Below are 17,600 nucleotides of genomic sequence, written 5' to 3'. Positions count from 1 at the left end.
TATTGCTGCTACGTAAAGGAAGTTAGAGGCAGCGTTAAGAAATAATTCCATTTCTTTAAAGAATGACATTGGGATGTTGATGGGTATTGTATTGAATTTGTAGATAGCTCTTGGCAAGATTGTCATTTTCACAATGTTGATTCTTCCAATCCAGGAGCATGGGAGGTTTTTCCATTTCCTTAGTTCTGCTTTAATTTCCTTTTTTAGGGTTTTAAAGTTTTCGTCCAAAAGGTCCTTTACATTCTTAGTTAAGCTAATTCCTAGGTACTTTATTTTCTTTGAGGCTATTGTGAAAGGAGTTGCTTTCCTGATTATTGCCTCGTTCCTCTCACTGTTGGCATAAAGGAAGGCAGTTGCTTTTTGAGGGTTGATTTTATAGCCTGCTACACTTCCAAAGTTTTGGATCAGCTCTAGGATCTTGGGAGTAGAGTCTATAGGATTCTTTAAATACAGAATCATGTCATCTGCCAAGAGGGATAATTTTATTTCCTCTTTCCCTACTTGGATCCCCTTTATGCTTGCTTCTTGCCTTATTGCACTGGCTAGGAATTCTAGTACTATGTTCAAGAGGAGTGGAGAGAGTGGGCATCCTTGTCTCGTTCCTGATTTAAGAGGGAATGGCTTTAGATTTTCACCATTAAGTGTAATACTAGCTGTGGGTTTCTCATACACAGCCTTTATTACATTGAGGAATGTTCCATGGATTCCTAGTTTCTCCAGAGCTTTTAACATAAAGGGGTGTTGGATCTTGTCAAATGCCTTTTCCGCATCTATTGAGACAATCATGTGATTGTGAAACAAAAGCCATATAATGTACTGTGTTGTCTCTCATCTCCTTTGCTGTCCCTTGGTTATCTCATATTGGTATAGTATCTCACTTTGTTATCTGATATATCGAATTTATTTGTATTTGGATATTTGAAATTTGATAGGGAAGGGGGGAAAACCAAGACGGGTGGGGGGGGTGGGGTGGGAGGGAAACGGGTACCAAGACATGTGAAAGGGTATCAATGTATGTGAATTAATGCACCTTCTATCTGGCAAATATCATGTAACCCTTTTACTAATTACAATAAAAAAAATTTAAAAAAAATTAAAAAAAAAAGAAATAATTCAACAATTTGATGCTGCCGTTTCCAATACACAAGATGCACTTCTGCTTAGATGATAAATATTATAATGATTAAACAAAAGCCATATAACGAATGATTGTTGTCCTTAATCTACTATGTTATCTTTCATCTCCTTTGCTGTCCCTTGGGTAACTCATATTGTTACAGTATCTCACTTTGTTATCTGATATATTGAATTTATTTGTATTTGGTTATTTGAAATTTGATAGGGACGGGGGGAAAACCAAGATAGGGGTGGGTGGTGGGTGGGGGGGTAGATAATGGGTACCAAGACATGTGAAAGGGTATTGATGGATGTGAATTAATGCACCTTCTATCTAGCAAATATCATGTAACCCTTTTATTAATTACAATAAAAAATTAAAAAAATAAATAAAATAAAACAGTTTGATTGATATTAAATTTTTGCTTAAAATCTTACCTTTTGTTTTACTTAGCCATAAAAATCATCTCACCAGAAGTATTACAGTTTTATAAACCGTGGCATTCTTTCAATGCAGACATATTTTAAAATGGTGATCTATGTTCATAATCATGTTTGAAACTTAGTTATAGATTATTTCTTTGTTGGAAATAGCTCCTATAAATTAGTATTCTACCTCTTATGTGTTTTTAATTAAGATTTTACATATGAATTTTTCTACATTTGTTTTAAATGTTTGATAATACAACCTTTTTAAGGTTTACAACTCCCAGCTCACAGACTACAAAGTGTTTTAAATTAGTAAGAAACTGGAGAAAATATCAAAGATGTTCAGCTACAACTGCCATGTTTAGAATAGATTGTTTGTTATGGTTTGTAGGCTTTTCTAACTCTCAAAAGTCTCTCAAAAAAAGGTGAATTTCTTTGAGCTTTTTTCTTCTCTCTATCATACTTTGTGTTTGTCCTGCTGTCTTTTTAGACATAGCACGAAGCACCTCCCAGATGCAGTCTCTCAATCTCAGACTTCCCAGTCTCCAGAGCTGTGAGACAAAAAAAAAAACTTCTACTGATTATGATTGACCCAGTCTGTGGTATAGCGACTGCATCACAAAACAGACTAAAAAAGAAAATTGATATTGAAAAGTGAGACTATCACTATAGCAAATAGTTGAACATGTGGAAGCAGCTTTGAAGCTGGATAAAAAGCAGAAGAATTTGGAAGAGCAGGCCAGAAACCCAGTATTGTCACTAGCAAAATATTGAGTTTGTGCTGGTGAGGATTGGGAGAAAGAAGGGTGCTGTAGAGAAAGTCTGAATCCTCTAAGAAGAGTGCTTAGGTAATTTGACAGAATGCTGATGGAAGTATAGTTAGCCAATCTATGGTGTAAATGGAGAACAATTTCCTGGAAGATGGAGTAAAACCCATCCTCTCGGCAGTCTCTCTCTGCTTTAGAGCTTTGTGGAAGAAAAATATATGATAGATGAACTTACAAAGCCAAAGAAGCAGGGTTGCCAAAGGCTTTGTGGTGTCAACCACCACTGTGTGTCCAATAGAGAACACATGCAGAGAACTGGTATAGAGAGTATAGGGTCTAATGTTGCTTTCCCTGTGTGAATTTACGTGGGTCCTGTTGTCCATTTCTTTTTTGATGTATGCCCTTCCACTGTGTTTGAGAAGCACTTAACCTTAACACTTTGATTTAAAACATCCTAGCTAGACAGAATTTGCCTCAGGATGAATCATGTTTTAGGTCTAGTTATGTCTGATTTAGCTGAGAGTTTGGACCTGTGAGTTGCTGTTGAGTTGCTGTTGGAATACGTGAGGATGTTGGGAGCTATGGAGTATAGAATGGATGTATATTGTGTTTGCAGAAGACATGAATTAGACATGAACTGTGGAGGATCCAGGGCAGGATGTTCGCAGGTGGAATGACTCCTCTATACCCTTTTGGAATTTCATTGCTGTGTTGAGGTGAGTCCTTTAGAAAGTCATTACATCATGACAGTGCTGCCTCATAAATGGAGTAATGTTACCGATACTAGATATAGCCAAATTTTTATCGTATTTACATACATATGTATTTGCATACATATGTTGTATTTACACAAAAATACATATCAAATACTAATAAAAATGTGACTTATTGGACTGTTATCTTAAGGGCACTTCTAAAAATCACTTCTCAAAAAGGAGAGTGTTGCTAGTATGGTATATGTATTCTCAAGTTTCTCCATCTCTGCATGCCACTTGCCAACGATCAAATGTTGCTTTCTTTCAACATTTTTATGCAAAGTAGAGCCTTACCATCAGTAAAATCATGCAGAAAATACCCGTGTCCTCTTTTATGACTGTCAAAGTTTGTTTTATAAACTTGGTGACAAAGCTTAAAAGTGGATCTACCTACTCCATCTCTTAGCAACTACCCCATGATTTTATTTTCACCTTGTATGTTAGAACTTGTACATTCCATGTGGTGATTTGGTATTTAGGTCTCTTGCTTTTATCCTTTCTCTCTCTCCTTGATCTTGGTTCTCAAATTCTTAACACCTTGGAATCTCCCCAGTGCTTTCCAGACGTAAGTCATTTTATATTTTAGTCAAGTTTGCTTGTTGTTTGCAGTGGAAATATTGATCCTCAATGAGCAATGTGAATAACCCACCTAATTCCATTAGATGCCTTACCAGTGTGCCGTCCACGTGCACCATAGTTAATACCCTTCATTCACCTGCTTTGTTCAGATGAAGATGGGCACATGCAAGCATATATTGATAGTGTCAGGGATACAGCGTATGCCACAGTGATGAGCAGTGGAGGAAACAGTGATGGTTCAGAGAGTGTTCTAGATCTCTGGAAGTTACTGTGTCATCAGAGTTCCAGTAATGATCTCTTCTTTGTGCCCTAAGTGAAGTTAATTTTTGTCAATTCCCCCACAAGTCTTCTTTCTGTGGCTTACTGAGGCTTTGGGCTCAACAGAGTCCCAAACTCAAGTGATTCTTCCAGAGACTCCACTTCATGCTGGAACATAGGCTCAATGGTTTCCCTCATTTGTCATAATCAGTAGATACCTTGGGCTCTCCTAGCAAAGATTTCCAATAGAGCAAAACCTAGATACACAAGGTCACATAGTATGACACTACATGAAAGGACCTCCAGGATATAGAAACACAAGCCATATAATGAGTGATTGTTGTCTTTAATGTACTATGTTATCTCTCATCTCTTTTGCTGTCCCTCTGCTATCTTATATTGTTACAGTATTTCACCTTGTTATCGGATATAGTGTATATATGCTTATTTAGTTATTTGAAATCGGATAGATAAGGAAGCAGGGAAAACAAGATGAGGGGCAGGGGTGGGGAGAGGGAAATGGGGACCAAGACATGAGAAAGGGTATCAATGTTTGTGAAGTATTGCATCTTCTATCTGGTGAATATAATGTAACCCTTCTATTAATCACAATAAAAATATATGAAAAAACAGCTAGTAAATGAATGTGCTAGCCTTCTAGCTCCATGGCAAAATACCTAAGAAAATCAGCTTAACGGTGGCAACATTTGTTTTGGGATATAGTTTCTGTCTGCTTTGGGGAGAAGCAGAACATCATGGTAGCAGGAATATGTGGAGGAGGAAGCCATTTATTCACGTTAAGTAGGCAGGAGAGAGAGAGAGAAGAGAAAAAGGAGAGAAGTGGAAGAAGGAGAAAGAGAATTGAAGACTGGAGAGCAGAGATAGAAGAGAAATAGGAGAGAGAAGAGAGCAGAACAAACATCATTTACAAGGACACATTTCAGGGATGCATTTAACAACCTTAAGTCCCAGCTCAAATTGGAAAGTTTTTATCCCTTCCCAATAGCTCATCAAATTATGGACACATGAGTAGGTTGATCCTTTGGTGAGAACAAAGTTTTCATGATCCCACCACTTTGTAAAAAGCATATCAGCAGGCAATCGAATCTTTAGCATATAGCTTTGGGGCAACATTTTAGATACCAGCCATAACAAAGAGGAATATATCTTAGGGGACATTAATTTCATTTTTAATCATGAGCTTGATACGCAACCAGAAATGAACAAGAGGAGCAGAGATTAAAAAAAGAATAAATATGGTCAAAATATATGCGTGTTTAGAACTGTTATAATAAAACCTCTTTGTTGTTAAGTCTGGGAGCTTAAGCTGGCATGTAAGATATGTGAAAGAAATCACCAAGTGTCCAAGTGGTAAGAGAGGAAGCAAAGGTTATTAACTTTCCAAGAGGTAAGGGACCAGATGGCATAAGAATATTGTTCATGAATAGAGTGAGTGAAGGCTGGAGTTGATGAGCATTTCAAATGCTGAAGGAATGTATTACTTACGTTTCATAGTTTTTTTTGCAGCTAGTTGTTCAGGAAGCTGAAGTTTCTCAGGGTTTTTGCTAGGTGGTGCAGTACAATCCTTTCCAGAAGTGATTAATACAGGTAGGGTTCTGTTTGAATACAGAACAGTTTCTGCAAAACAAAGGAAAAGAGCCTTCCTGACAGGTGGTTCCTCAAAAGACTTAACATAGAGCTCCCCTATGACCCAGCAATTCCACTAGTTGGCATTTACCCTGTTGTCCAGAAACAAGGACATACCACATCCACTATCACAATGACGTTCATTGCAGCACTATTTACCATAGCAAAGATATGGAACCAACCCAGATGCCCCGCAGTTAATGAGTGGATCAACAAGATGTGGTATTTATACACAATGGAATTCTATGCTGCTGTCAGAAAGAACGACATCGCCCCATTTGTAAGGAGATGGAAAGACTTAGAATAAAATCATTTTAAGTGAAGTAAGCCAGACTCAAAGGAACATAGGCTCAATGGTTTCCCTCATTTGTCATAATCAGTAGAAACCTTAGGCTCTCCTAGCAGAGATTTCCAATAGAACAAAACCTAGATACATAAGGCCATATAGTATGATGCTAAATGAAAGGTCCTCCAGGATATAGAAACAACAGCCATATAATGAGTGATTGTTGTCCTTAATGTACTATGTTATCTCTCATCTCTTTTGCTGTCCCTTGGTTACCTCGAATTGTTACAGTATTTTACCTTGTTATCTGATATATTGTATATATGTTTATTTGGTTATTTGAAATTGGATAGGGAAGGGGGGAAAACAAGATGAGGGTCGGGGGAGGGAAATGGGGACCAAGACATGAGAAAGGGTATCAATGTTTATGAAGTAAAGCATCTTCTATCTGGTGAATATAATGTAACCCTTCTATTAAGTACAATAAAAATATATTAAAAATGATTCTGAGCTGGAGAATGGGCTGCTGAAGAATTTCGAGGAAGTCCTCCCAGGAGAAGATAGTCAGTGCGCCATGCCTTGGGAGTAAGACTGAGTTATAAGAACAGAGCATATGCATGACACTCTGGAGACCATGAAAATCACAGGTGGTGTTGTTGAGTTTGAATAAATAGCATGAATTAAAGGTAGAATGATTTCCTGATATGAATGGTTTTCTCATGTGGAGAGGAATGTTACTGTTGTTGAATGAAGGAACAGGAATCAAGACACTTATTTTGTAGTAGTCACATTCTGATTTCCTGGAACTTCAGTTTCTCCTGCTTGGACCTGTGGCAAGTACTCCCTGCATTATACACTGAACACACCACTCACCATGGTTTTTAGGCTTCATGAAGTGAAGGATCTGAACAGTTCTTGAAAAAAATGCGGTATTATTTCAGATGTAGTGTAAAATTTCATGGAAACATTAAAATGTGGTCAAATTGTGAAAAAATGAGTCAGCAGTTAAAATTATGTATCAGAGTAGCTTTTGTGAACTGGCTTTTGTGTACTGTGCACAGAGGCAGTTTCAGACTTTTAATTCCAAACTTGAAAATGGAAAATAACTGTTAAAGAAAATTTTTTTCTTTCTGCTTCAAACTGAGAGAGAGCAAGTTGTATAACTGTTGCTTTACAGAAGCAGCTGGTAGCATCTGTCAGGACAATTTGCAGCTATTACCCCCTCTTACAGATCTGACAAAATTGAATTGCTGACTAACTAATGTAGTTGCGGGTGAAAGTCACCTTTCAGTCACCCAATGACTGTGAAACAACCCTATTTTAAAAATTCATATTGCTGAGTTGCATTTGGAAAAGTGTTGTCCTCTTATAAATTATATTTTAAGATACATTAAATTTGCTTATGCAATATGTATATTTGTATACATATGTCTACGAAGTATGTATTTATAGAGTAGAAGAAAAATCCATCCTCCTCTCTCCATGATGTGCTCCTTTTAACAATTGAAAGCGGTCATGAGGAAATGGGGGGATGGAGGGGAATTTGGATGAAGGTAAATGGAAAAAACAGAGATATTTTGAAGGTTTTTTTTCCCAGTCATTTTGTGTCTTTTGAGTTGGTAATGTGAGGCAAATATTTGTGTTGCTGATACTGTGCTATAGTCTAATCTTGTGATACAGAAGGATAAGACCTAATTTAATGTGGAAAAGAGCATGTACAGAGATAATGAAACAGATCTACATTAAAATGTAATATGTTATGTGTACTATCAAATTTCAAATATCCAAATACAAATAAATTCAATATATCAGATAACAAAGTGAGATACTATACCAATGTGAGATAACCAAGGGACAGGTAACGAAGGGAGCTAGGTCTGTGTTTTTTTTTTACCTTTTTTTTATTGTAATTAGTAAAAGGGTTACACGATATTTGCCAGATAGAAGGTGCATTAATTCACATACATTGATACCCTTTCACATGTCTTGGTACCCATTTCCCTCCCCCCCCACACCCCCCACCCGTCTTGGTTTTCCCCCCTTCCCTATTAAATTTCAAATATCCAAATACAAATAAATTCAATATATCAGATAACAAAGTGAGATACTATACCAATGTGAGATAACCAAGGGACAGCAAAGGAGATGAGAGACAACATAGTACATTAAGGACAACAATCATTCATTATATGGCTTTTGTTTCACTATCCTGGAGGTCCTTTCAATTGGCTTCACATTATATGTCCTTATGTATGAAGATTAACGATGGCTTTTTGAACTTGAAAGTCAGTTTATATTCAATCTCACTTGAAGACAAAGCTAAATTATCATTTGCTTATGAATGGCAATGTCACAGCTGTGTGTATATATATATATATATATATATATATATATATATATATATATATATATATATGTGTGTGTGTGTGTATAACTACATCTATATATTCACTTTCCAATAGCATTCCATTATATTAACTCAGGTTGTCAAAGGATTTCTCCTAGACATCTTTTTTTGCATATAATTTTTAATGTAATTAATAGAAGGGTTACATTACATTTGCCAGATGGGAGGTGCATTACTTCACATACATTGATACCCTTTCTCATGTCTTGGTCCCCATTTCCCTCCTCCACCCCCACTCTCATCTTGTTTTCCCCCCTTTCCTATCCAATTTCAAATAAACAAATATGCAGTTTTTTCTCCTCAAAAATGTTCTGAGAGGATGCTTTAGACAAAAAAATTTAGAAAGGAACACCTTCCTCGGTTAGATATGATGACAATGCAATTAAAATATTTGCATTTGCAGTATTCTGTCTGGATAAAAGATTCCCCCCCCAGGAAAATGTGGATGATGTTTTAATTTCCCCATGGCCTTTCAGAATTCTGTTAGCAGTGAAAAAAAGTTTCAAAGTATTATTTCTTACCATAAGTTTGAAAATACCTTTTTATTTCCTCCTGCATATAATGTTTAAGTTCACTTTTCTCCTATTAGCTTCTTTCTCCAGAAAGAATAGTTTCATTTAGTTATCATGAGCTTACCCTTTTGGCATTTTCTTATTGATACACATTAATGTACAAAGCAATGGGTTCTGCTGTGACATTCTGAATGTTCATATCATGTCAACTCCCTTTTAAAAGTAATTGTAATTTAAAAAATTATAGTGAAGGGGATGTACAGACGGGCTACAGTTCGGTAAAAAGTACACTTCTTTTTTGGGTAATGTCACCTCTTCCCTTGCTCTCTCTCAGGCTTTCCCTCCCATTCCCCCACTCACAAGTTGTACACAACTTGTATTCAACAATTTTCAGCATAGTGTCCAGTGAGCCCCACTGCTGCATTTGTTTATCCTTTGTCTCTCCATTTCTGTGCCTCCCTTTAAACTCCCACAGACAGATAAACAGACAGAACAAAATGGAAAGACAAGAGAAACTAAAAAGAAAAAAAAACCCTCACTTTCATTTCCTGGAGTTCATGTGGATATATAGTATTTTGGATGATCAGATGCACATAGGCAGTGTGCCTTTCTGTTCTTCTCCTGTCTCCTCCTTTGGTTTCACTATATGTGAATGCCTAGAGACCTGTATAATTTCTTATGCCCAAGTATTTTAGATCTAGTTAATTTTTGTGTTTTTTTTAAAGACTATCTTTAAGTAGGTGTACAAAAAAGGAGTTGCCACTTTATGTATCAACCTCTTTCTTAACTCCCCTTTCCCTTTCTATGTCTTCTCTAATCTCAGATCTTATATGAGAACACAAAATACTACCCTTACAAAATCAAGCCCGTTGTTTATATGCCACACACAAATCTCCATTTCCTCACTACCACTCAGAAGAGAGAAGACCATGGTTACAATAACAATACTTCAAAGACAAACTATACATTTAAGTATGGTAAATAAAAATCAGAAACAATAATAAGAATAGAAAAGTAAGAGATTGGGCATGTGTAGGATACACTAGGAATTAAAATCATCAATGCTTATATTAAAAATGAGGTGGCAGGAAAAGCAAAAAGGGGCGGAAGAAATAGTGTTCTGGATCTGGAATAGAAATGTGAGGAGAGAGGTAAAGTCCCCCTGTGTGCTGGAAGTGGAGGATTGAAGACAGAAGAAAGAGAAGGTAGCGAATAGGCTCTTAACACTGCTGAATAAAGGTGGGTAAATTTCTTCTTCTTCTTTTTCTTCATTTCCTCTTCCTCCTCCTCCTCCTTCTCCTCCACGCTGAAGCCTCTCCTTTTCCTTTTCTTCTTCCTCCCTCCCATCCTCCTTCTCCTCTTCTTTCTCCTATTTCTTTCTCCTTCATTGCCTTTGTCAGAGACCCAGAAACTTCAGGGGAAATAGGTCATTTACAGAAGGATCTTGGGAGGTCTTCCCAGGGTTATGCCCTGGCCTGAGACCCACAGTTTGATTTACAACTATGTTTGCCTAGCAAGTACACTGATTCTCATTAGGTTCCGTATGTAAGTTGATTTGGGGAAAAAAAGTTAGAGGATGGAGAACATTGGGGGAAATTAGAATTTCCTAAAGGCATCCATTAGTGCTGTGTTGCTGCTAGCACTGAGTGTTTTACAAGCTGACAGTCACCTCAAAAACTTAAAGGAAAGCAGTTTCTATAGCAACAGTGGAACCATTTGAAGTGTGACTAGATAATCTTTTCTTATAACTAAGAAAGCAGAGATATGGAAATTCATTAAAGATGTATTTCATATCTTCTACCTAATGCACATTCAGGGCAAGTATACTCTTTGACATGTCAAATATCTTGCTGCCATCTCAGTGCATTAAATACTGATGCACCTTAATGGTTTGATTAGCTTCCCAAGATGAATTTTGGCTGCTAGTAATCATGATTAAGGATATGTATTCTGGACTTGATTGCCTTGGGTTCAAACACTAATACTCCCAATTTTAGTTCATTGCTATATCTGTTCCTGAGTCTTTTATCTTTAGAATGAAAACAAATAAATCTACTCTGAATGTAAGCCTTAAAGAAGTGGAAATATATAAGCAGTGTCTTGTTGGTGAAAATAGCTTACCAAACACTGCCTACTGTAAATAACAAGTCTTTCAGAAATGGACTGGCTTCCTGTTTTCACAGATAAAACTGGAATTCATAGTCCATTTAAATAAATGCAACTACAGTTGGCTCAACTTTCTAACATTTCTATTTGATCCAGGCATCCTCACTGGCATAGTCAGTAATACAAGATGAGCACTGTGTCATTACTTCCTTTTAAGTTACATATTTGCCCAGTAGGCCAGGGGAATGATGTGCTGTCAACCCCTTTTCAGGGTCCACTGGTAGAAGGAACATGGGAAGGCAAAAGGCCCCTTTGGTGGAAGCTTATAATCAGTCTCTCTTGTATTCTCTGCATGACTCCTCATACTCTAGCCTTGGCTTGGTTTCTAGAATAAGAAAGGGTCCTGCTTCAGGATTTCATGAGTACTATTCCTTCACGGGCTCATTTTCTTTTCTTGGTTCTCCCGATAACTGAATGTTTGTAATCACAACAGTTTCAGCCCAGATGTTGTCCCTCTTTCAAAAATTGTTTTGCCAGATCATTTTGTATCAAATCAATCCATTAAAAATTCTTAGTGTATTTACAATTTGTAATGATTGACTTAAATTAACTTGTGGAGCTGCCTGCCTCATGGATTCATGTTTCATGCAAGAAGTGACTGGTTTCTTTCTAGTGAGGGATGTAGGCACTTAGTAAGTGAATGATTGAAAAGAGTGGACAGGCACACAGAAGAGTAAGTCCTCATTTGGACCAAGATTCTACTGAGTTCTTAAAAGAAAAATGGGCAGTGCGAGATAGGTGATGTAGAACTCAAGAGAAGCATAAGGGAACATATAAAGGATTTCTTTTGAACCTGAACACATAACTACCAGGTCAGGCTTCCTATTTCCTGCACACCCTTGAAAACTGCTTCTCCTTGTCTCATTTCTGTTATTGGGTAACTTTTCCTTTCACAGTCCTCCCATTCCAATCTTGTTATCCTCCTACTTATAGAAATGAGGTGCCACCCTGTAGCTCTAAAGCAGAATATTTTGTTAAAACATTCACATCCACAGCCACAGGGGATTGCTTAGATAGCACAATCATGTTTATGTAGCCAGGAGCAAGAAACGATGACTTTCCACTGGAGGAGATCACTTAGCTAAGAGCTATGGGCTTCCATTAACCGTGATAACCACAGTCTAATTTCACTGCGGAATGAGAGCTGTGAGATAATTAGGAAAAGTGCATGCCAGAATGCCAGTGCATATTTCTCCTAAATTAATACAGCCTCATCAAATAGGTTATATTAAAAACAGACACTGTATGAAACAAGATCATTGATTGTCTTAATTAATATGAATCAGCAGGCAGAGTCAGGGCCTACATTAACCTTGGCAGTGGTTGAGAGTCTGGGGAAACTTCACTGAGCAAAACTGACTTGGAGGAAATAAATCTGTGCTCCGAGTCTGGATATTGTGCACTGGAGCATCTGTTCTGATCTCCATGTCCAGTCCAAAGGGTCTCCTTTGTAGGCCAAGGGAGGAGAGCAGACCATACAAAACAAAAGTCTCCATTATGGGTCAAAGTTCACAGGTGAAAATAAACCAATAAAATGACAATGTCTAACATCTTTTGAATAAATAGGATTCCAAAAATTAAATCTTGAGGAGAATGGGCAAAAGATTAGAAGTATTATTGATCAAAATTTCTAAGCAATATATGGGTCATTTCCAAATGCTTCTGATAATTACAGTGGCTATGTATCCCAAGGGAAATTAGTTTCAAAGTCCTTCCTTTCTTTTCCTTATGGATTTTTTTTGTTATTGACATCTTAAGATATTTTAATTTCTAGGAGGAAGAAATTTTTGTTCTGTTTTGAATGATATTCCAAGAAATTCTTAGTTATTTCAAGCACAGCCATTTTTAGGTTGCTATATTTAGCAAACATATATGAACTGCCCAGTAAAATTTTAATTTTAGATAAACATGCAATATTCAAGACATCCTTGAACTGAAAATTTGGTTCTGAAATTCCAATTTAGTTGAGAGTCCTTTATTTTATCTGAAAAACTATATGTGGCTTTTATATTTCTGAAACCATATTTTCTTTTTCTTTCCTTTGTGGTTTTTAGAGAGGATTTCAAAATGTATTCCAGGGTGACCCTTGAATTCATGATCCTCCCGTCTCACCTTTCAAAACCTTGTTTTACAGGCAAGAACCACTACTGTGTTCACATTGTTTTTAAGAGGAGTATCTACTTCATTTGCAGCGAAGAAGACTAGAATGTGTTAAACAAAGTAAAAAGTTCTATAAAATTGCAGAGCAGTACCTAATATTTAATTTAGTTAATTGGTGGGGATGTAAAATAAGTAAGGTTCACTTTAGACCTATGTCATACATTGGATGTGATGGGCCTGGATTCTGAGGACCAATGTGTCTCATTTCCAGAGCTTGTTCTCTTTCAACTTGTCTTGTTGCTTGCTCTTCAGGCCCAATGTTTAGTACTTGAGTTCTAGTATGGACATTTGCGAAAGTGTTCTGAGATTTCAGGCAAGTCCTCTAATATTTCTATGCTTCATTCTCATAAAGTACAATGTCTTGCTAAATATAAATTGCTCTGAAACGTTTGTTGAATTGAATTGGGTACTCATTTGCATATGGATTATAGGGAGGGTTGTGGTATACAGCAGAGGGATTGAGAGTTCAGGTTTTCTGGTCCACTGACTCAACTCTGGGCTTATTTAATTTCTTTACACTCTGTTTTCTCAATGATAAACACGCCATAATAGAATAACTAAGCCACCACATCATTATAGAGGATAGAATACATTTTAAGAACACCTACCATGGAACTAAGCTTTTAACAACTGCTCTTTAAATTTCAAATATAGGAGATTATAAATGAGCAAGACACATTGAAAAGTTTGGGTGCTGAATAAAAAAATACAACGAAAATAGGACTTGCTTTTAATCCTTGCTCCGATGGGGGTAATCAACCCTTTCCAACATTTTTGGGACTCACCAAACTTACATTTCTGAGTTCAGGTTTGTAATCAGAATAAAGGAAAGGTAAGAGCTCTGGATATAATTTTTTCTAGCTTTCCTTAGCTAGATAGTCCCTTTCCTTTGAGTATCTGTGACTACTTTTTATCAAGACTTAGACATCTGAGAATGTGGTAGAGCCAGAAAGAAAAAACAGGGTGCACATACCAACATCTATAAGTAGATGATAGAAGAAAGATGGCCTTCCATTCTGTGATGTCACGATATCACCTTCTTTAGGAGTTAACCTATATTTGGGAGTTTTACTCTGTGAATTAAGAGAATATTTTATGTGGTTTTTAATATAAACTATATCACTCACCAATGTGATTGGTAAAAACTAATCTTCAAAGTCTAAGTAATGGCTCTGAATAGCACTGAATTTTATTTTCTTTTGTCATGATTGAAGTTTCTCTTCCCCAAACTGCCAAGTATTTATTGGAATATAAAGAATAATTTATGAATAGATCTACTGAGCAAAGATTAACCTTTTTCTTTGTTGCAAAACCCTAAGTCCACTGGAGTGAAGCTCTAGGAGAATTAGAATGGAAGAGCTCATCAGCTTCTGTTGCAACTATAAAGAAAATGACACAGCAGCATGAATGATGAAGAACTTAAAAGGAAATGCAATAGTTTTTTTAAAACCCTATTTTAAAATTTTACCTGTGTGATTTCACCAGTGGAGAATAAAATTCTTGGGATGAAAGCTTGCAAAGTGAAATGTTATATGGTTCACGTTTTGTAAGAAGAGACTGCATTTCTGATCTGCTTTTTAAAGATTCAGATAGCATTTTTGAAAAGTTCCTCTTCATTCTGAGGTTGAAGGTGGAGCCCTTGTGCTGTGCCCAAGGGGTGTTCTCTGAGAATTGCATGAACAAGCAATTCTCACAAGGACATAGGACAGTCCAGAAAAGAAATGTTGCTTATATTTTTTAACTTCTAGTTTACCACCTACATCATCTTGTATAAACTGGGTAAAAGGGAACTTTGTGGCCATGGAACAATCAGCCCTTTGAGCCCTGGAAGTTGAAGGTTTTTTTTTCCAATGGCCTCTAGTTTTAGTCATTTCTGGAGGATAAGAGGAAATGGTCCCTGCGCATGCATGTTTCTATAGCATGATCCTGATGTGGTCTGTTTCACAATCTGTATAATCAGGGGATTTGAGCCTGTTGCTGTTTACAGTTCCTTTTCCCTAGAACATTCTTTGAATTTAAGGTGAGTTTCTTTGTTTTGGTGCTGGCACTAGGATTTAAACTTAGGGACCTAGCTCTGTTCCTTGTAGTTCTACCCCTTGAGCCACAGCTCCACGTCTGAATTTTGGTGGTTAAAGAGTCTCACAGACTTTCCTGTCCCATGCTAGCTTCCAACCTCCATCTTCAGATCTCAATCTCCTGAGTAGCTAGGATTACAGGTGTAAGCCTCTGGTAAGGTGAATTCCTCTTTGTCTTCTTCTCTCCCTCCCTCCATTCCTTCCCTCTATTCCTCCTTCCCTTCTCCCCCCCTTTATTTCTTCCTTCTTTCTGTTTTCCCTCCAGATCAACTTGCCTTGTGAAGATCTAGGTATGAAAGCAAGGACAGAAAGGTAAAAATGGGAAGGAGATAAAAAAATTCACAGCAATCAAATCCCTACTGTGTTGCCAGAACTTCACAAATAACATCTCATTGTTTTTCTTACTGGACCCTATGAGGGATCTGATTATTGGCACTGTTTATTTTTAATGTATAGAGACACGGTAGGTCAGTAGTATGATATAATTTGTGCAAAGACAGGCACTGAAGTAGTAGAGTTGGGTTTTGGACATTCATCAATCCAATTCTAAATTTGTGTTTTTGTTCCATTGCAAATAAGGCTTTGTGTATATTTGCAACAGAAGATGTAGCCAATCATCTCCACCCCCTCTTGGGGTAAACGGAGGATCTAAATTAATAAAACATAGCATGGATTTAAATTATGTGAAGATGTTATTTATCCAACAGTATCCTATTTTGCCAAGAGCATGATAAAGATAATTAACAGACTGTTTTGACAAGTGGCACTGTCATGCTAGGCATTGATTTTCTCAGTATTTCACATACTTGAGAAACATTAAGGAATTGCTTTTAATATTACTGGCAAATATCTTTGCTTACTTAGTTTATACAGCATTCCTTTTGATATCATGTCATAATTAGACATATCTTCTCTAATTCAAATCAAAGAAGTATCTGAAATACCTTCTAACATTTTTATGTTTCTGAAAACCTTTATACTTTGTGATATTGTTAACTGTTATTATTTAGTAATAGTCTGTATGCTAGATATAATGTAAACCATTTGGATTCCTTGAAGATGAAAATAAGCAAATTTTATTTTATTTAATGATTACAATTTTGAAAGAAATCACAATTCTTATCTTCTTTCTCCATTTTGTGTTTGTCCAGCTCTTTCTTTTTTGTTGTTTTTCTTGCTACTGTAGGTCAAATTTTTCATCTGTATTGGGGAATAAACTTTTTCTTAGCAGTTTTTTTGGCCGATATAAATCTCATGGTATTTTTGAAGGTTTGCTGCCATGTTAGTTGTATTTTTTTTTCCAGGTCACAATGAGGTACTGGTCAGTAAAATAAAGGGTAATTTGTTAGACTGTGTTCTAATAAAGTAAGACTTCTGAGCAAGACACCAGTGGCTGACATATGAAATGCTACCTGCTCACTATGCTGAGACCTGGAGGATCAGTTTGAAGCGAGTCCAAACAGAAAATTCTTCATTTCCAATTAACCAGCAAAATGTTGGACTGGTGGTGTGGCTCAGGTGATGGAGTTCCATCACCAGTACCAGAACAAAAACCCAAACGATGATGATGATGATGATGATGATGATGATAAAGATAAAGATAAATTATATGGCAGACAGCATCATAATGATTTCTACTCATAAGACATTCTGAGATGAGATACTTAGTATTTATGAAGTTTCAAGCATTTATTCAGTTCAGTGTCGTGATTGTATTGTTCTTGCTGTGTGGGCGGGAGTGAGTAACTTCACTTTTGAATCATAGTGAAACAATGAAGGCTTTAAAGATAGGGCATGTGAATAGTAGGTGCTATTTTGGCTCTGAAAAAAATATACCAGTGAACTCTGCTGCCATTGCAAAGGCACCTGGTGAGAAACACCTGGTGCTTTTCTTTTCTATTATTAAAGAACTTGATGTCAGAAAATAAAATGAAATAAAATGCTGCCAGTGACACATTCTGAAAAGATGGGTATCAAATCTTTGGCTTACGGAATTCATAAGGACTTTGAGATAATAGATTATATTACTTATGAGTGTTTCCTTCTTACAGTGGTATGTGTGGCTATTTATAATGATTCTGTCATAAAATATTTTATATGGACTCTCTACTATACTTCAGCAACAAATAGTAATTAATACTTTGGCTGATGTCTTTCAAAGTATTTCCCATGTGCATACATAAACATATAAATACTTTGCTAACACAACAACCCTGCTAACCAGATTACTTTTAGGACTTGTGAATATGAATGTTTTGGCGAATATTGCTTTTGCACATGTAAATAGGAAGTGTGAATTTTTTTCATATGGTTATTCTTTTGAAAAAACGTCATGCTAGTAGCCACAGAGCTCTGATAAATAGATACACTGTAATTTATTGAGTCTTGGACTACTCAGCTATTACAAATTGCACTGTGATGAACATATCTGGTTCGTCATTCA

The sequence above is a fragment of the Megascapheus bottae genome, chromosome 18, assembly GCF_031878675.1.
Source record: "Megascapheus bottae isolate mThoBot1 chromosome 18, mThoBot2.hap1, whole genome shotgun sequence".
NCBI lineage: Eukaryota > Metazoa > Chordata > Mammalia > Rodentia > Geomyidae > Megascapheus > Megascapheus bottae.
The sequence above is the reverse complement of the archived record's forward strand: the minus strand, read 5'-3'. Positions refer to the sequence as shown.